General features: G+C 36.5%; 1 protein-coding gene across 5 annotated transcripts in view; it reads left to right on the top strand.

Annotated features, from left to right (window-relative positions):
• Positions 1 to 21,939, top strand: part of NEBL (nebulette) — a 249,204-nt gene that overhangs the window by 115,521 nt on the left and 111,744 nt on the right. For 2 of the 5 annotated variants that reach the window (XM_039704789.1, XM_039704767.1), the window contains exon 2: positions 6,346 to 6,420. The exons of the other annotated variants lie outside the window; for them this stretch is intronic. The gene's annotated coding sequence lies outside the window, so the exon portion shown is untranslated. The remainder of the gene's footprint in view (positions 1 to 6,345; positions 6,421 to 21,939) is intronic. 5 annotated transcript variants of the gene reach the window in all.

The following is a 21,939-nucleotide window of genomic DNA, read 5'->3' as shown; positions in this document are numbered from 1 at the left end:
CATTCCTATTGCTAACATGAGTGTATCTCTGGAAGAAGGTGGAGCTCCTGCTGTGCTCCTGTGCAGTGAACATACATGCACAGAGTCACATCCAGCCTTGTTCTTTCTGTGGATTGATCTTCTAAGCTCATTTTGTGCAGATTCATAGAAATGGAAATTCTGAGAAGCCTCAGGTCCTTTTACTTTCTAATAGTTCTGTGTTGAAGTTTGACTTCTGATTTTCAGAAATCATTCTGCCTTAAAGTGTAAAGTCCTCATAAATGCTTTAGAAATTACTTAGCAAAATAATTACATTAATTTTCACTGACCATGAGTATTTTTTGCGGATTTTTACATAGGTCTTATGCTTTGTAAGATTTCATAAATTTTAAAAATGACTAAACACATTCTTAAGAAATGATGACTCTAAGGAAATGTAAATAATATTTTAGATAGAACTTGTGCTAAATGAGAAAATAGAAAACTTTGGAAATTGTTTTGAAATCTCAAGGTTTATTCTACTTAAAAATGAAAAATCAATCTTTACTGATTGTTATCAAAATATGCAAAATTAGAGACAGTGTTAAATTAGTTCCTATGCATATGAATTCTTTACCTACACTTTCAGGAAAAATTCTGAAGATATATAGTGGCATGCTGCTTTGTTGGGCTTCATTACTTCTTTTTGCTGTGATCCTGTGTAGGACAATACTCACCAAGTATTCAGCTTGCTAATATTTTTTCCTTTAGTGTTTATTTACTGTATGTTTTGATACTCCATATACCATAAAATGTTATAAAATCAACCTGTAATTTCTTTGTGGAGTTTTCATGAAAGCTTCTTTCTCACTTCTTTAACTGTATTCATATACATTGTTTTCAGAATTGTCCAAGAAATAAGGAGGTATTGGAGTTCTCCATTATGGAGGATATGGATATGTGGTCCTTATTTAAAAGAAGAACTAAAGCACAGATATTATCTGTGCTAATACAGTAAGCAGCACCTAGAGTAAGCCATTATCTTCTGTGTAAGCTCCTATTAGAAGTAGAGGGAAGCACAGCCTTTGCTAGGGAATTTTTCAGTTGTTTGTCAGGGAGCAAAAGATTGCTGAGAATCCAGAGCTGTGTGTTCGTGATTCATCGACTTCTCTTTCTGTTCTCATAACTTTTTCACATTCTTTTTCTGGTCTCTCTTTCTTATTGTTATGTAAATCACAAGTATTATCTCCCAGCATGTGGGAAGAAACAGTATTTTTAGACTCCAGAATGCCAACTTGAAGGATACTTCTTGGTATGTCAGATAGTCATTACAGTAATTCTGTATGAAAGTGTCAGTACAGGTGGAACTGAATAATTTAGATGACTTAAACTGTGCTTAAATTTCTGCTGAGCAGGCAGATGTTCAGTTTTCAGCAATGTATGATTCAGTTATAGACCATATTCTGTGGGGGTAGTAATACAGGTATCCCTAATGAGACATTCCTCACCTGCTAAAGGTCAACTTCCTGATCCAGAGCAGGAGAAGCATTAGAGTCTATCATTGATGTTGTTATAAAGCTGCTGCTTCTGTAACACAGGTGGAAAGGTGCATAACTCTTCTCTAAAAACAGCAGAAGTATTTTGTCTTTGAGAAACTGGAAAACAAACCCCTGCCCGAGGCATAACTGCATTTGGAAAAATTGTTAGCATTAGCAATAAGGATTTATAATGCTGTTAGTGTGCTGTTTATTGTATGTCATACTGCCCACAAGAGTGTTAGGTGTGTAAATTCAGATAGGCCTTTGGGTAAGTCCACTGAAACACTATCTGCAAATCTGCATTGAGGTTCTGGTAAGCTACTAATGTGTGAAAGAAACACATTAGCAAATTGTGTAAAATGGAAGTTCCTTCCTGTTGCACACAAGTCTATTTGGACTTGAATGGTATGTGACTTTGGGACAATTTTTGCCTGGGGAAAGTTCCCTTTCAGCGGCCCCACTGTGAGGATGGTAGGCAACCTCAAACGAAGCTTCTCAAATGTGAATCCTCAGAAATGCAGGGGGAAATATTTTAGGTTAAATGAATCTCTGATAGTCAAAGCAAGCAGATGTGACGCCTACATATCTGTTTCTTAATGATTTTATTCCATCTGGCTTTTTCCTATAGGGTTGATTAGAAAAAATATTTTTTCTCTTTTTTTCTTAGGCAAGTATAACGTGATACTTATTGTTGTGGTTTCTTATATTTTTCTAGGGTTTCAGAAGTCTATTTTATAAGTTTATGGGAGAAATGATTTTAACTCTTGCCTTTTTTTTTGTATTAGTACTTTCATATGAAATCAGTTGATAGCAGAAGTATGTAGCCCCAAAGTTTCAAAAAGTTTTCCATGAAGTTCCACGGGGAGTAGTATACTCTTTCTGATTCTAATTTAAATAAATAAATTTGACAGGATGACTGTAACCTTGCTCACTGTATTGACAAAATAAAATGAGTTGTGTGGTGGAAATAAAGCAAGCCATCCAGAAAAATCCCCAAAGGCATGGATTTGCTGCATATGTAAGTGGGTCAACTCATGCATGAGAAATGAATGCTAAATGTAAATTGGTTGCGAAAGTGTAGACTTTAAGTAGAATTGAATCAAGTGATGATCTAAATATTTTGATAGGAATCATGCTTCTCTTTTGAAAACAACAAGAAAGAGAAACATTACAGAGAAATAGTTAAATCATGTATTTGTATAAACTAGAACAGTGTCATTGCACTCCAGAATCAAAGGCATTGCATTCATTTATGTTGCTGGCGTTGGTAAATTTTAAGTTGAACCTGTATTTGGTTAAACCTGTATTTTCTTTGATGGGTTGCTTTACGTGTACACTTCAATTCAATATACTGCTCTATTCTTTAATGAGCAAAATGTTCAATCCAGCCTAGAAAAATACTTCTTGGGCTTTTCCTGGGTAAAAATAATAATAAAATAGAATAATCTAGTTAGGGAATACAAATAAAAAAGATGGAAATTTCTGTCTTGCTGGTTTAATTTTCTATTTGTGATAACATTCATATTGCAAGGCAAGGCTTATATGAAGGGCATCAGTAGTTTAGAAAACTACTACATAATATTCAAGTATGTAACATAACATTTCATGGACTTCATTTTTACTCCATACTGATTGCCAGCTTGTTGAGAGATGAATGTGTTACAGATACGTATTGACCTAAAGGTTTACATGTGTACCTTTATAATTCTAAAAATCCTGATTGAAGGTTAAAACAACTGTGTAAATGTGAGGAATAAATTGTCAGCTATGCCGTTTTCACATTTTGCTGTGGTATTGACTGTATTGCATGTGCCTCTTCGGGCAGTATTTTATGGAATAAAAAATTCCAAGCTGTAATGAAGACAACAATGAAGTGTTTTGTGGTGTCATGAGCACCTGTCCATTGTCTGACCAAAGGATGTGAGTCTGTCTTTAAACACTAGTGACTTCAAGACTGAATCTACTTGGAAGGTTTTTTATGTTTAAATATGTGGCTATTTTTTTTTCTGTTGTGATACTAAACTCTGTGATACTCTGTGATACTAAACTCTCTTTTCTGTTGTGATGACAAAACTCCGACTTATTTTTCCAGTATCCTTGAATATATTTAAGTGGTATCTAAATCACTAATTATTTTTAATGAGCACGTACTTTTGAAGTCAGTCTTTTTTACATATAGAAAAAAAGATAATGAAAATAAAACCTCTTCATGGCAGCTCAACTTGGGAGCTAATTAAAATGAGGCTTTTAAAATGGGAAAAAATTAATTAGCCAAAAAGTTGAGAAGTAGGAATTAGCACCTCCAGAGATCTCTGGGTAGTTAAATGCTTGCAAGAGATAATTTCTTATTTCCTTTTCTTACCTAATACTTTTGTTGCTAGGGCACCATCTTAGGCATTAAACCTCCTGCTGAAGAACAAGATACTCTGCTTCTTCTAATACCATCTTTAATCTTGAACTCTGGAGATTTTAATGTCTCACCCCTATGATGCTCACAGGCTTCATTGACCTTGACAACAAGAGTATCTGGTCCTCTGTGGACCAGATTTTTTTGTTTTGTTGTTCTTGTTGTTTTGTTTTTTGCATATTAAGACAAATTTCTGTGATTTTGTGATTTCCTTAGACTCTCAGTGCATATATCAGTTGTGACAAAGTCGGCAATGTAATAAGTGTAACCAACGATTGAACTTTTTAACCATCCAACCATCCTAACATAAGAAAAGTTTACTTCTCCAAGCAGTAAATTAGAGTGACACAAGATTGCTTTCTAACCCTTTCTGCTCTTGTAATTATTTAAATAATGATTCAGTTACAGAGATATTTGTGTACTTTTTTTGGAAGGCTCTTTGTCTCACATCAACACACTCTCACTGTTAGAAACCACATTATTTTAATGGAAAACTGAAGGATGTTTCTTCCCTGCCACCCCCTCCCCAGATCTGCCTTGAGTTTCTTTCTCTCCTGTCTTTCCTCAGTTGATGAGTAGTGACCTGCTTCAGTCCCCTCAAAGGACAGTGTATAAAGGAGGAGATGCTGAATGTGTCACTAAGTAAGCCAGCCACAAGCAGAAAATAGAGGGGGTCTGAACATCAGTCTTTAGTGGACTTTGGGAAAATGTAGTCTGAAAAAAATAAAATTTCAGAGGTGGCTTTTTTGAACTTCACCTCTTTTCTGAACTTCTCCCTCCTGGGTCTTGCCTTCCTTTTTTCTTTACTGGGGAACAGTGATGTAAAGTGAACCCACACCTAGTTTGGCCAGTCTAGCCCTTTTCTAGCCTTACCAGGAGAAATATACTTCAGAATGTGTGGCTTCTGTTGCCAAGATTAACTGATGTTTACAGGGTTTGCCTCAACAGGAGAGCTGTTCCCAGCTTCTACAATAGTGAGTGGCTAAGCAGCTGAGGAGGACAGTGTGGCTGCTGTGGGTTTTGGCACAGCAGAGATGGTCTTTGAGGGAGGACTGGAGGATTGTCTTATGAGGAACCTGTGGCAAGACCCAGAGTCTGTACTAGGGCAAAGTCTGGGTGTGGGTGTCTCCAGGCTGTGCCTCAGTGTGCCAATGCTGAGCAGGGGTCCTACTCCTTTCTCTGATCATTAAATGGGACAAAGGCCATTGATCTTAAGTGAGATTGGCTACCATTTTGCTGCAGAGATGGAGCCACTCAGTTCTGCTGTTTCCTCAGGTACCACTGAAGGAAAATTAAGGATTCAAAGGATCTCTGGAGGCACCTCAATCTCATCTCTCATGGTTTCTTGCCTGCTCATCAGAGATAGTTGCTCTGGTGTGGGCTGGGCTGCCCTTGGCTACAGTGTTGTGGGAACAAGAGGAAGGGCCAAAGGTTTTATTTGCCTGTGCCAGCAAGCTGTAGACCTGACCAGGGCAAGGGCAGCAGGCATGGAATGAGGTCACTTGTTTGGTATTGCCTTTTGTTTAGTGTTCCTTTCTGCACACTGCGTGTGTCTGGCTAAGATGATAGCAGACATGGTATCTTGAATTGAGTTAGCAATCAGTGTCCTTTTCAACAGAAATGAAGTGGGTGAAAGGCTCAAAAAAGCTTGGTGGTGATGGAAAATTAAGCAGAATTATCAATGAAGGTGATGCAAATGTTACAGAAAACTGACTTTATTGTGGGATTGGAAATTATATGATCAGCCTATATTGAAAATTACTGGAAAAAATATTCAGAAGACACAAATGAGGGTTGAGCTTTTGGTATGAAAAAAACCCCTGTTAAGTGAAAATGTCTATAAAGTTACAAGTAGAATATAACTGCAGAAATGAACGTGATTATGCACAGTTTCTTATAAGGCAAGCAGGAAATGTAGCACTCAGGCACCATACTTAAAAGAAAAGCAAGTATGTGGCGTATAAAAAAAGCCTGAAACTCATTAATATAGGAGCCAGGGGAGACTAGAAGTATAAAATACATTAAAAGAAAGATCAGACAAGCTTGGGAAAGTTAAATTAATCAGGAAATATTAACTGTTGTTATCCAAATGCAGTGACGGTTGGTAAGGCTCTGGTGTGCTGATAGCAGGAACTGAAATGATCTTAGTAAGGGGAGACTGTTGCACAAGTACTTGCCTTGGCATGCATTACTGAGCAGTGACAGAGCTGTGCTGGTGTCATCAGTGAAACCAATGAGTCCATCAGTGAGCTTAGGACCTTGTGCTATTTCTACTCACAGCTGTGGCTCTGTTCTTCCAAGTTGTGACCAGCCCATTGTGTCCTTGGTTAGCCGTAACTGACTTGAATGTGCAAAGTTAAAAAGGATTAATAATTATGCATCTGACCCTAGACCCGTTTGATATTGGTGGGCTTCATCCATGACATCTGATTGTCTTCACAGGCTTTCTGTTACAAACCAGAGAACATTTCTGAGCCTTGAATGGTGAATTTTTGAAGAGGTGGCTGAGATGCAAAGGTAACTATGGTGTTATGTGTATTCCTTACATACATGCAAGTGGTTTTGCATGGCATGGCAGTTGACAAACAAGATATTAATAATGAGTAAGATGGCTTTGACCCCACTAGCATTTTTTACTGTTTTTCAAGTGAAACTCCTTATCATGCTACCACACTTGCCCTGGCAATGCAGGACCCTTTTGAAGCATACAGAGTAGATTCATAAACTGAATGATGTGCTCCAACCACCAAAGTGTATCCAGTCCATTGGACCAGAGTGGAGCTAGGCTGTAGCTGCTTCACACTTTTATAAAATATTTTATGTCCTTAGAACCATTTCATCCTAGAGATCTGCTCTTGTTATGCTGCAGAACTTTCTAATGGAAACATTACTTATGTTATCAGGCTTAGAAATGAGACATCACTTCGAAGTTGTGTTCCCTTGAGACCCGAGTGTGATGCTAACTGCATCACAAGCTTTGAAATTCAGAAAGAGGAAGGCTGGAAATAGTGGGCACTGAAAATCAGATTGTTGCATGACCTCTGTTTGCCCTGTCAAGGGGTCACTGAGACTTGTCTGGTGCATGCACTAAACTTGTAATTTATGTTTGTGGAGGATGTCAAGAGGAAGATTCATGCCTGGATGTGCAGGTGCTCCATTAGAACTCAGAAAGACATGGATTGATTAGGTGGTTATTACCATCTGCAAAATTAGCCTGGTCAGAGACCCCTGACAGGGAAGCTTGGTGCATAAGCAGTGATCCAGCCTGCAGTTGATAAAGCCTCAGAATGTTGGCAGTAGATAACTGAAATATCTGTGAGAGCTATCACATCTGGTATGCTGGCTCTGAAGTTTTGGGGGTGCCACACTGTGTCTGATGTTGGAACTGAATTTTGCCATGTTTTTTGTGTCTGGGTCTGCAGAAAATAAGCACACTGTGTGTGTGTGTGAGATACAGGAGGGGAGGTAGGATAGAAATTTAGCTGGTTTCTGTTGCTTTTGGGGCAGTGTATAAATATATGCCAGATGTATAAATGAGACTTGGGAATTGAGTATATCCCACAGGTATAAATGAGACTTAGGAGTTATCTGGTTGGCCTGTGTCTGTCAGAAAAGATATTCCTATGGTTCAGAATAGCATGAGGAACTTGGGGAATCCTAGGAAATCTGCTCCATGTGAGCAATTTGTTTATATTTTGCCACATGACCTTTTCTGACATAACTCTAAATAAAATGTGAGGGTTGAGAGGTGAGGCACACAGTCCTTCTCTGTTAAACTAATAAAGCTGGCTGTTGGAGTGTGTCCTGTGGATCTGGCTTTTGTTCACCTGTGTATCCTGCTCAGTGTTTGGTTTCTATTCTCAGATAAATGGAGCCATTTTCTCAAGCTGTTTCTTACTGGTTTTCAAGAACTGGCTGGACAGAGGAGAGGGGTTTCAGGAAGTATTTCCTTCTGTATGAGCACTTTTACTCACTGCACTTAAGAACATTGCATTGTAAGGGCCACTGAGGCCGGTCCTTAGCTGTCATCTCTGTATTTGCTCTCAGAAATCTTGTCATGCACGTTGTGAACCTGATCTTGAAAGCCTTCAGATTTTTTTTTCCCCCTAAGTGTCTATCTAGGTGTTATCTGAGGTATTTCTTGTTTGTCAGGCAAGTTCTTTTAGATGTGATTGAATGTATGGCTCTGCCATCACTGATTTGTATGAAGACAGGACAATACATCTTACTACAAATGGATTTGGGAAGTCTGCACTTCATTCCTGATCTTTCTGATGGCATTCTTTGTTGCCTATGTTGCTACTTCAGTTCTGTTTCCTTTCCTAGAAAATGTGAATAATTGTGCTGAGGGCCTTTAGAAAACTCTTTGAAGTTATAAAGAAAATGGTAGAATAGCTGAATGGTATGGCTGCTGGTTGTTGTTATTTGTGTGTATAGATTTTCTAGGTTGTAACTTGGGAACACAGGAAACAGTACAAGAAGGAGTGTCTTGAGTCATCAGCTCTAGTCTTCTCTTTAGGAAAGGCATATCATAGAGAGTTCTCAAAACCCATGTCAAACTCTGTATTAATCTAATTACAGATTTAGCCTACTATTTTTGAAGACAGTTTCTTAATTTCACCTGCTGCAGGTAAGAAGCCTCATCCAATTTCCACAAAATAGTTCTTTATGGCAGGGCAACCATTGTCTTATTGTTTGCATGGCACTTCTGCCTCTGTTATGTGTTGAGAGAGGTGTCATTCTCAGACTTTTGCTATGTGAAGCTGAACAAGTGAATAGTTTTCATGTGCCCTTGCCAAAGTCTCACTATTCCACAAAGTCTTGACTCTGCCTGTTCTGATGGGAACTCACTTTTTTTGAGTACAGACGCTGAGAGTGTTTTTCACGCTACTGTGAGATTTAAAATATATCTTTCCTGATTAATTTCAGGATTATATTTGGGTTTCTTCATGGCTATTTTGGTGGCCTGAAATTACTGTGTGATTAATTTGGATATGCAAGTACATCTCTTTCCAACTATCAAACCTGTAACTTGTGGTAGAAATTCTCTGAAGAGCATATTTTTGCATTAAGTAATATTTAATTCCCTCTGATTGCTTCAGACCTCGAACCTGATTAGTTTTACATGGAGAATCTTTTTTACAGCCATACCTCATTAATAAAATTACTTAATAAAATTAATCATGGTCAGACCCTTAAGGTATATTCTCTTGGTATCTCTCAGCACCATTCTGTTAACACAACTTCTTAAATTATTTATGCAATGAGCTGATCTACCTGTCTGAATTTTCAATTCTTGTATTAGTCAACATATTTTCTAACTTAATACATAAACCTTGTTTTTTTGTGCTACTTCTCTGTGGCTGCCCAATTTGGTAGATTATTAACAGTCCTTATAATGATATTTATGATTTCAGAGTGCATAGTTATTCTTAGGTTCTTTCAGTTTGGACTCATAGAAATCTACATAATAACAGATACGCTGGAAATTTTAGTGAACATAGAAAATAACAATGGAAAACTTTTATGACAAGGATTTACAGTATGTTGTTTGATAAAAGAGTATTAAAATTTTTTTTGAGATAAAAGGATCTTATTGTGACATATCATATATATGGCAATACGCTTGAGATATTCCTTGCCTGCTGGTTTCATACAGCTTTTTATAAAGTTCAGGTAATTGTATTTCCTTTATTGATGTGAGTATGTGAAACAGTGTAAAATTTAAAGACCTTGTTAAAAGTCGTCTTCTTATTCACTATCGATGTGGACATAGCTCTTGAGTTTGCAGTAAGAGTATCCTGGATACTTTTTATTTGCAAGATGCTGAAATTTTGCAAATGTTTTTGCTGCACTGTGGAGCCCTTCAGAGTTATTTGTAACAAAAGTGAGGAGAACCCTGTTTCTGTGCTCAGCGTGTGTGATAGATGATTGTGTGAGGCACTTGTTTCACATGTAGGTTGCTGTCTCTCTGTGTTGCCTATGTATCTCTGCCATTGGAAAAGTCTCACTTTGCATACCTATTTTTCATAAGTTGAAAGAAATAGAAAGAAGAGAGAGGTAAAGAGAGAGAAATCAGAATAATTAATACAAAATTTCATAGAACCAAAGCAGAATTCAGACCTGAGTCCCTATTTGAAAAACTTGAACATGAGTCATGCATCTGTGTGCATAATGTGTTATGCCAGTTTTATACAGAATTTTGGAAATCACATGGAAGTTCATAATTTTAGAGGAAAGTGATGTGCTAATCACCTTTAGTCCTAGTGGATACACAGTTAAATGGGTGTGCATTCAGAAAGAGAGTGGATAGGTGGAAGACACTTGAATTTGAAATATCAACTGTAAATGCTGCATTTGTACATGAAAATCAAAGAAAGTCCAGGTTTAATGTGTGAAGGACCATAGCTCAACATCTTGTGTATCTTTTACTGCTGAGATCAAGTATTTGGCTATTTTACAGACTGGAGTCTTCTCCCTCCTTCCCTTTGTCTGTCTCAAACTTCACCAAGAAAACTGAAGCTCTCATTCTCCTGATGCCCAGCATAAGAAAAGAAATCTAGACAGTCACAACTAGTTTGACCTCACTGCAAAGTTCCCTTTTGCCAACTCAACTCTATCCAAATCATGAATGGGTTGTAGAATGATTTCTTCTCTGGAGGCAAGAGGTGTAACTTCCAGGAGAGATCTGAGTTAGTCATCTCTTGGCCAATTTTGCCAGTGAAGTGTTCTGATGTGCCTCTTACTGTCCTGCCTTCCTTTTTAACCTGGGACTGTCCTCTGCCAGCTCAGTGATTGGTGGCATTCTCCTGAGACTCTCTGGTAACATCTTGTGGGGATGGAGTGTGTTTCTTGGGATGGCATTAATCTCATATTAGCTTGTTATTTTGGTTACAAAAGTGCTAGGAAATGTAGAGGCACATGTACATTCTCATATTGGTGTACTGGAACAATGAATCCGTGTACTTGTTCCAAAGACATTTAGTTATCAGGGTGCAGGAAGCCAAACGCCTTGGTACATCTGGGAGGCCAGCTCCAAATGCCTTGCCAGTGGATTGTTAAATAAAGGGAAATCCTTTAACTTCTGTGTAAGCCTGAAAGTGAGGGGATGTCCTGCTACTCTTTTTGGTTTTATTTTGTCTCATGTTCTTCACTGCAACACTGGATCTACATTGCTTCCTCTTCTGTGTTCATTTTACCAACCATTTTAGGGCCATATTAGGATTCTGCTTCAGCAGACTAGTAGCAGTCTAAGCCTGTGTGCATGTGCTTGGTGCTCTAGGTAGGAACTGTGACAATTTCCCTAAAAAACTCTAGAATATTTTTAATGTTTTTAGATTTTTCAGGAGCATTTTTGCACTGATACATAAGAACTGTTGCATTTATAGAGCAGTATCAAACCAGATGATAGAACACATGGCTTATTTATTCAAATGCAGTCATGCAACCCTCACTTGTCTAGAAGCAGACATATTCTTAATTGCCAAACAAAGTTTGTTTGTGTTAGAATTATTGCTCCAAATGACCTTGGCAATTTGCAGTTCCCTGTAGCTAATAGCTTTTTGAATGAAAACAGTGGACCCTGAACTCTGGAGGTGAATAAATTAATGCTTTACTGTGTATTAAGAGGCATTTTCAAGTATGCTTTTTTATTGTTTGATAACAACACTATTTACTAAATTACTAAAGTACTAAAAGCTATTTAGTCTTTCTTATCAACAGTTAACCTTGATAACCCTTGTCCCCATAGGCAGTCAGCATTTTTTAAATTCTAATTTGTTTAGTGTGCTCCCTGAGTAGCTCTTTAAAAAAATTTTGCCCTTTTCCCTTTTGTTTAATGACAGTTCTTTTAAAAGAAGCCTGCTGTCACATGGCCAGCAATAATCTGTATCTTTTGCCTTATTTCCTTTTCCTTTTTTGTTGTGCATGTCCTTGGTTACATTTGGTTTTATATCTAGAAATGGAAATAGTCATTGCTTATTGAAATGGTGGTCTATAAAGACACCTTTGTTTTCAAACTAAATTTCTTTTTGGTATCCTGAGTCTAGTTCTTGTACAGGGTTTTGCGAACATCTCTGCTTTGTCTGTGCTTTCCTACACAGATACTTTCCACACTTCCCCTCATACATCTTAGGCTTTGACAAGTTGGTTAGAAATGCTCTTAAATAATAATAAAGGAAATCAAGGCATTTTAAACACTCTTAAAAATATTTTTTTTAAATTTTTTATTACTATTTAGTTTTTATCCTTTCCTGGACTTTCTGGCTCAATCCAGTATATCCTAATTCAGTACATTTTGCTGTAATTCTCTTATGGAAATTATGATAATAGTGATGATGAGAATTCCCAACTCCACTGCTTTGTGGAAACCTGCTTGACAGTGTTAAAAAGTAGCCTTAATAAAAAGAAATTAATTCTGTTGATAAAAGTGTTAAAAGTCAATGTGGTGACAAGCTGTGCTGTCTTGAAAAAACAATTTAAAACCCCTAAATCATAATATAATTTTCTCAAGGCTTTTTAATACTGAAATCTACAAACAGGGGTTGCATATATGATGAGCAAAAGAACATGAAAAAAATTCACTTTGCAAAACTGAGAGAAGATGTCTGCAAGTAAACTTTACTTTGAAAATGTGTTTTAAGAATAGAAACATTGATAGTGTGAAATCTCTCTGAGTAGTGAAACAAATCTGAGGTGGGTTTTAAAAAAGCGGTGCTGTTGTCTATTTTAGACCCTCACATCAACATCTGCACGCAGAACTGTCTGTTATTAAGCTGTTCAGGTCATTCAACTGGATGCAAGGCTGTGCAGAAAGAATGCATGAACAAAGTAGCATTCATCAATATTCTACAGTAACTATCTGCCAGCTTCCTTCTGGCACTTTTTCTTGTTTCCTTCTTAAAGGAAATGAGATCATTCAAGGTAGGCTTGTCCTTGTTGAAAGAGGTGTAAACTAACTTATATTTTCAAAAGTGTTATTGTTTAAGAGCTTGTCAGAATAGCTTTTTTGCTGCTAAATTTTTTATGTTTAAGACTAAGAAATTTAAAACTAAGAAATAGTCTAAAGAATTAAATGTTTATTAAGAAACTTTTTGAATAATTGAAAGCTATATAACTGTTGGGAAGCAGACTTTAGTTGCCAACTTCAACCTCTCTGAGGACAATTTATAAATTTATAAATTATTAAACCAGTCCCTTCATCAATATGGGAGACTTGATATAAATTTTTACTCTGATAGAGAAGAATTAACTGGCAATGTAAAAATTGGCAGTTATTATGGCTATGATCTGATTGAAGTACCTATGTTTGAGCAGACCATGACTCCAGGCAGTAGTGTTTATTTGGACTATTAAAAGGCCCTATTTGCTAACCTAAAGCAATTAACTTAAATGTAGCACAACTGTAACCACATTGCAATGAAATGCAACGTGACACAAAAAGAATCAGAATAATGAATATCAGAAGTGATAGTCATGAAGAACTTGATAAAGAGGATAAGCAAAGAATGACACAATTTTGTGGCAAGTTATTCAAGGTAGGGCAAGAGTAGAATGCAAGTAACAAAAAAAGAAAAGATAAGTGAAAATGTGATTGTAAGTTCAGATAAATATGCATGTATAACTTATATCTATAAAATATTGGCCTCTGCATTGACTTTTACCTGTCATAAGCTACTTTTCTGTAGACAAAATCTCAATGCTTGGTAACAGTAAAAAAAATTATACATTAGTAATAAATAGGGAAACAATGGAAAATGAAATAAAAGAAAGCTTCATTATACATCTGTGGCAGTCCCTTTTTCACGCAGACTTTGAATAATGTTTTTGGTTCTGGTACGTTCAAAAGAAACAAAGAGTTCTGGAAAATCACCAAGGATGGTTAAATTCAATTGGAGGAATGAATGAGTTCTGGTACAGGAGACTTCAGCCTAGACAAAAGAGGTTTAAGAATTCAGAAAGGTGTTGTAGAAAGCTCCACACAATTACCCTAGGATGTATAGTCAGGGAGTGATTGCTTTCTGTCTTCTCATGCAAGAACTAGGAAGTAACAAGTGAAGCTCATCAGAAGGTAAACAAACCAAGCAGAAAGGGGTTCTTCCTTGTGGGAAGTATTAAATGACATATTTTTGTGCTAGAAGTCTTATATGACTGTGAAGAATCTAGGTTAGTTCAAGAATAAGGCAAGCCCTGAGAAAAAACTGGGCTGTGGAATGAAAAAAACCCACAGCAGGTTGAGGAAATACATCAGACAGAAAACAACTGGAGTCAAGGAATGTGAATGTAGGGGAAGTATCACATATATTTACCCTGTCCATACTGCTTCCAGGTAGTGCTTGTGGCCAATCTTGGATAAAGGACACTAGGCCAGATGGACCTTTGGTCTAAGTCACTACTAGAGACTCTTAAATTCTATCTTTACATAGAAGCAGGGGTGAAATATTTATATAAACTATTTTATAAAAATATAAAATTTAAAACATTTATATAATAGATGGAAAGAAATTGATGCTGAATATAAGTTACTAGCTAAATACAAAGGATACAAAAAGGTGAAAAAGTCTGACAGAATTAAATGGCTGACAGAATTAAAAATAACAAAGTCTTTAAAATAAAGGATCATTTTAAAATGTAGTTTTTAGCAATAACCAAGATAACTTCTGCCAACATTCTTATTTCAAGTCAGTTGAATGTGGTTCCTAATCCAATCCTTTCCAATTTTTTGATGTATTTTTATATGTTGAATTTGTATTTGAAATAAGTTAGCTCTTATTTCACATTTGGGACTTGGGCTTTCTAAAGTTACAGCAACATACAAAAAGTCACAGTATTTTTAGAATTAAGCAGAAAGATGTGTCCCTCCCACTTCTGAGACATATCTGAAGCTGGGCCATAATACTGTTTAAGGAGGGTTTGTGGTCAGTGAGGCATATGGCAGATTTCAAGGTGTAGCTGTTATCAAAGGGGAATCTCAAATGGGGATGCTTTTAGTAGTTTTTCCAGTGGTTAGTCCTTGGTTAAAGACTTGAACTAATTTTGTAGGTGCTCTAGTGGACAAGATGTTTTCTGGGAAATTAATTACAGATACAAAGTTAAACAATCCCAGAGGTAAAAGGAAACTTGGTGATCTTTCAACAAATACCCTTATGGAGTGATTTCAGACTATGGGTTAAATGGTCAAAGTCCAAAAATACTTATTTTTAATAGTGAGATGTAAAAGAATCAGTTTGTGAACCTGAAAGTCAAATGATACTTATCACAGGATGAGAGCTGGATTTGAAAGATAGGGAAATGCAGGAGTCATTCCAGTTGTTTCTGTCACTGTAGCACTGGGGCAGATAAGGTAATATCCTTGGAGGTTCTGTGAGGACACCACTGGGTAGAAGGAACGAGATACTCTCAGCAGAGGTTGAGGAATCAGGGCTGATAGCAGAGTATGGTGTCCCCGTGGCAAGGTGGATTGGAAACAGATGAGTAGAGTTCAAGGGAGGACAACAGAAATGATCCTGGGGTTTGTAAAATAATGTTAAGCTGTTGGAGCAACAGCTATTCATTCATCTGTGAGAAAGAAATGGTTTTAGTACTGCATAGGGATATTTGCACAAGGAAAAGATATCAATAAAGCTGGGACTTGACAACAGTCCTGACAGAGATATGACAAGGTCTCCTGACTGTGAATTTAAATAAACTGTGTGCAGTTGATATTTTTATTAAGAGGAGACATGGCCTGGATCAATGCTGTTAGCTGCTATAGTAAACACTTAACATGTCCTGCTTCTTTCAGCATCATGCTAATTGAAAGAACAAACATTTGAAAGGACTCGAGACCTTTTCACCTTTTTGCAGTGTGGCTGTATCTTATTCTGTGCCAAACTTCTTACCATCCTAAGACTGAAATTTTTTAATGTACTTGAATTCAGTGAAGGGCTTTGGAGTACAAAATGCCATCTTGTGCTATGCAGAGACACGCAAGGAAGCTGCAGACAAAGTGAGTATCTGTATGAGAAACAGAGGCTTACAACTGCTTAAGGCTAGAATACCATCATCAAGGCTGAATACAATCATCATGGTATTCAGTCTCATTTCTACAGTGATTTTGTTGGGTTTTCTTGACATCTTTCAAAGTTTTTATGTATGTCGTCTCTGTGCGTGCTCATGGTGGCTTCCATATAGGAAGTCAAACTTACTCCTCTCTCCTTATTATCACTCTTTTAAACTCCAGTTTGTGACTCACTACCGTGTAGCCACTCACTCCCTGCAGCCCTCACCAGAGGGATAGGAAGGAAAATCAGAATTAGGAAAAAAGTAAAACTTAAGGGTTGATATAAGAACATTTTAGTACTTAAAACAGTGAGTAATAAAAGTAAACCAAACAAAGATAATAATAATAGTAGCAGCAGCAGCAACAAAACAGCAGCAACACAACAGCAATAATAATAAAAAGGAAATTAACAAAAAGAGAGAAATAAATGCTAAGAAAAATGAGTGATGCCCAATATCATTGCTTACCACATGCTGAATGATACCCAGCTGACCAGCAATCACTCCCTCCCAGCCAATTTCTCTCAGTGTATACACTGAACATGATGTGCTATGGTATAGAATACCTCTTTGGCCAGTCTGGATCAGCTGTCCCAGCTTCATTCCCTCCCAAGTTTTTGTCTCCTTCTTGCTGCCAGGGCATGAGACACTGAAAAATCCTTGACTTAGGGTGGCACTACTTCGTAAGAACCAAAACATCAGTGTGTTAGCAACATTATTCTCACACTGAATCTAAAACACAGCACTGTACCAGCTACTAAGAAGAAACTACTAACTCTATCCCAGTTGATATGATCCTTATGTAAATAGGAAGGATTATAATTGTTTTCTTAGAGCATCTTGTCTTTAAACTGTCCAACTTCCTCTTGCTTTTGCCTATGCTTTACTTCATTGGTTTGTAATCTCTACTGAGATCAGGATCAGTGAGAACAGGAGAAATATATACGATTTCTAAGGTCTTCCTATCTCCACTGCTGTTGGGTCTTTCAGCACATAAAAAATTGCCAGTGTAGAAGTTAAGTGACATATGAAAGGCTTGCACAGGAGAGCAGTGTTTGTGATATGCAAGTTCTGTTTTTTTGGACATTCTCAAATAACCCAAGTAGAAATAGGGCAGCTGCAGAATCTGATTAATAAGTTAAACTACTGTTCAGAATAATCACTGTGTCCAGCCTTACTGTCATTGGTAAATCTAGATTTTTGCCCTTAGTTTCCCTTTTGACTTTGTGATTGACTTGTAACATGTTCACAGACATTGTGTTCTGACCAATGAGCAGCTGAGCTGGAATTTGATTGTTTTATAATACCAATCAGAAAATTCTTATTTTTTAATAAGAAGCATTCATGTAATTAATGCATTTGATGATAATATGCTGCTTATAATTTATACTCTGCTATAAGGAATGGTAAACATTGCAGAACTACTTTGAGAATATATAAATACCTGAAATTCATTATTGTTTCTTTAGGTCCTGGATAATCTTCTTTTGTCCTGAAATTGTTGCCTTATTATGGGTATGACTCCATAGATAAATGAATATTGTCTTCCCGTTCATCTTCTCTAAGATAAATAATAAACAAAGCAAAAAAAAAAGTAAATAAACAGATTTAAATAATCTTGCTATTTCTATGATATATTCTTGCATAGTTGTTTTATTATTTTATCTTTCTTACATAAGCAAAGCAGGCAGATTACTGTGAAATAAGTCTTTCTTTTCCCATTTGCTGTTACCTCTACTTTTTAATACACTTTTTAGTATTTCAGCATTTAAGTTAGAAAAGCTTCAACAAACAAATAGGAAACGTAACAATATGATGCTTGAATGTGAGTTTGGTTATAACTACTTCAGTAGAGAAAATAGTAAATGGTACACAGGGTGGGTATCAGCTGCTTATGCAGACCAGAAGAGTTCCACAGTCCTTGCAGGTATGAACCTATAGATGTCATTGTTTGTCTATTAGTATTAATATTCCTCTGTAGAAGCAGCAGTTTCAGTCCTGATGGATGCATTTAAAAAGCTCAACAAAGTAGAGAAGGTTTGGAGAAATGGTAAAGGATTGATCTAAGGCAATATTTTAGTCCTTAGGTGAATCCTTTTTTGCTGTTGTTGGATAAAATATTGAAAGGATTTCATGGTTTTGAAAGATCTTGTGAAGAAAGAGGATATATGTGTGGAGAAAGATACTGTGTGTGTTGAAGAAAGCAAAACTAAGATCTACTCTCTGGAAGAGGAGCTTAAGTTTGAATTAAAGGCAATGTTTTTAAAGAGCAAAGATAATTAGCCATGATTAACCATGAGGATTGTCAGAAAATGTTCATATTTGTATGAACTCATAAGGCTAAGTAATGGTTATATTTCTATTGGCAAAATTTCATATTTTACAACAATTTGTGCGTTCATGGTAAAAAAATTGGTCAACGTGTTACAGAGATTGTTACAGGAAGATTCAAGACAGTCTTACCTACACTTTCCAGGAGTTAAGGGTGGCAAAGAACAAAATTTATAGGAGTGGAAAACTTACTGTTCTTCAGGGTTGATTATGTATACACGATTGATGGCTGACCATGAGGATGCATTTCAGGCTGTGGTGTGACATTTGTCTTGGGCTGATCTAACACTGTGTTTCTGTTTAAAGAGATGCTACTGCTGTAGCCAGGGATGTTCCTACCCCTCCATGCAGGAAGTTAACACTTTGAGTTGAGTGGGAAGACTGGGAGAGGACAGGATTCTCTTTTAAGTGACAGTGAAGTTCTGAATTGATTTAAGAGAATTGTGACTCTTGACTCATATGTTTAATGTCTATGAGGGGGTAGAAAGCTAATGGAGATGGGTAGAAGAAGAATTTCTTACAGTGCTGAAAGGTATTTAAGATCCAATCCCCCCACAAAATGTTTAGCTGATCTAGTTAAATTAGGTTTTACTTCAGTTTATACTAATACAATTTCTGTGTATCTGGAGACAATTTCATGAAAGGTGAGGTTGATGAAGGTGATCTAGTCACTTTCTGTAAGATGCTGCCCAAGAAGCATATCAGAGAGTTTAGTGCTCCTCTACCCTTAATGTTCATCCTTGATTATTCTGTCTTAAGAAATTGTTTGAAGTTAGTGCCTGCCTCGGTGGTTTTGGTTCAAGGTGTGCCAAAGTTTTGATGCATCACTGTGCACAGAATTAATGCTGAAAGAAAGAAATGTGCCTCTTCATGTAGGGTTTTAATAAAATTCTCCTGAAATATGGTCTGGTCCTTTTCTCATTGGTCTGTATATAGGCTAAAAGTGGATCCTGCTTCTAAGGGCTGTGAATCCATAAGAATTTTCTACTGGTCTTTCTTCTGCCTTTTCTTGTAGGTAAAAATCTGCCTCCAGCATGAAACTGGAGTTTTCCAGTACACCAAGAGAATTTTGAAGTAAGAGACTTTCAGTTTTGGACATTCCTGCAACATGAAAGGGCTTTATGGCATCCAAGCCTCTGCTTTGCAGGGGAGATGGTCTGCACATCAATGAAACTCCTTCTCATGGCTGCAGGGTGTGTAGAGCTATACAGGTGTCTGAGGATGGAAATCTTTGGGCAATGGAGACTGAGATATGGGAGAGCAGAGGTAGGGCACTCAGGAAAAAAATTCTCCTCTATAGCAAAGTCATTAAGGATTTCAAAGGGCTTTAAAGGTGTAAGTACATTTTCAAAGCAATTCCAGGTTTGTTATGTCCAGAAAAAATAAAAAGGAAAATATTTGTGGACTGCTTAATGACTAAAAGTTGCTACAAAAGTTAAGAATGATGTTAAAATGTTACCTTGTGTCACATGGATTCTCCATTCTGCTTGTGGAAACCACTTCCATTTTTCTATCTCAGTTTTTAAAACTGGAATATAAGGAAAAGGTAAAATTTAGGAAAAATTATCCCTCTTTTTTCCCCCCTGGTCATGAATGATGAAAATAAAGGCGATATAAGACAAGAGACATAGAGGCTAAATGTTTTTCCATATTTTAATTGGTCAAAGTGAAAATGTAAAAAAAGTTTGCCAAAGACTATATTAATATAGTTCCTTTTTGCACTTGGTTTTGGTGCCAGTTATAATAAAAAACATGAGAAAAATTTTAGTGCTTAATTGGTCAGTTCAAAGCCAATATATGAGATAATACTGAAACTATATTAAACTTCTTAAATGAAAGTTATGTTGCAATTGAAGTGCCTTTTGCTACAGAGAAAAATTGTCCTATTATAGTCTGGTTTTATATAGATAATGGATGCAATTCATTTGAAGAGGCTTTGTAATTTTGTTTTGGTATATGAAATAGCATTTCATATATGCCTTTTGGCATTTTTCATGCAAATTACTTTTTCATCAAATGCAGTTTTTGTAGTACTAGCTCTGATTTTCAAAAGATTAGCATTCAAAATAAATTGATGCATAAGTATTGAATTTGTGCAATTAAAATGTGCTCCAAGTAGAAAGAGGAAGTGGTTTAAGAGTCTGCTGAGATGCTTATTGTGTTTATGGCTGTTGCAATGACAATATATGCCAGTGTTGACCCTCTGTTACTAATTTAATTGCTCACAGGGATATAAATTTTCCTTTTGAAAGCAATAAAGACAATGTTTTTATAGAATCAGTGGTGAACATTGAGACATCCATTGCATTTTGTCCATAATGTAAAACATTCTCTCATAAAGATAATTAAAAATTGGTCAAATTCCACATGGTAGTGACTGGGGTAATTTGTTTCTTGTGAGCTGGGATCAGAAATGGACACTGGACTTTTGTTTTCTGCACAGTCAGAGGATGACTCTGAAGTCCCTGCTGGTTGGCACTTAGGCTGTTTTGTGCATAGATGTTGCAAAATGCAAGTCGTTATTTTGTGACTCATGTATAACCTGTTAGCTATTTAAATAAGTAGAATATGAGTCTCATGTGAGGTTTAAATAAGGTCTCTTTCTTCTGCATGGGGCAATCTCTGGGTTGTTCAAAATAATAAAGACAATTTCTAGTGAATACCACTTGGAGACATGTATTTTTTCCTTCAAGTTAGATAGGTAGTTTGTATTTATCATATCCTATTGTGTACAATTTTGATCACAGTATTAAGCATTGCTCCTGTGAGGAAATTCATAAGGGTGCATGATTTTGCCTGTGCTATGAAGTTGTTAGTACTTTGAATAAAGGCAGATCCTGGCCTGCACTGAGCTCATTTCGGGACTGTAGCTATAGATCTGCCTTAAAAAGCCCTGGAAAGTATGAAAACAAAAGTCTAATGATTCTTATGAGAAAATTATATTTTTTCACTTTCTAAAGACAGAGTTAATTAGTTACATGTCTTAAGTTACTCTAAAGATGCTTGGGCTGTACTCTTGCTCCATATGTGTTGATACGATTACAATTAAGTGGTAATTAAAGGTAATTTGATCTCTGCTGATGCATACACTTCTATATAAAAATAAGTATGTAGACTGCTCTACTGACAGTGATGGAAATCCTTAGGGATGTGAAAACTTGTTACACAGAATTCCAAGCAGAATTAGAGCCATAAGTTCAGTTTCCTCTTTATGATTTTTTTTTTTTGCAAAGTAAATACTGGAAAATGAATGGAAATAGATTGAGATTGCTGGAAAATATGAGGACCATGCCACAAGAAGTAAATTTCTCTTGTTCTTCCCTGAAGGAAAAACTCTGTCGTAATTGAAATAGACAGAATGAATATAAATTCCTTAGCCCTAGTATTCTGTCTAGCAATGCTGTGGCCTGTGTCACTGCCAGGTCAAAATTTATTAAATGATAACAAAATAAAGAAAGATTAAGGCTTTTTAATTTCAGATGTAATTACAGAAAAATGTATTTATGTATTTGTGCTATATACTGTAATGTAGGAATTACTGTATGAAATTTATGAGTTTTCATAGGCTAAAAGTAAATTTCGCAGTGGTCTCTTGGCTGAAAATTCATGAATTTAGGACTGCTTTCTTTTTAATTTTAACTGCAACTCTGAATATTCTGTGTTCAT

This window comes from Passer montanus, unplaced genomic scaffold (genome assembly GCF_014805655.1).
Source record: "Passer montanus isolate IOZ18808 unplaced genomic scaffold, ASM1480565v1 scaffold10, whole genome shotgun sequence".
NCBI lineage: Eukaryota > Metazoa > Chordata > Aves > Passeriformes > Passeridae > Passer > Passer montanus.
This window is presented reverse-complemented; position numbering and strand designations above follow the sequence as displayed.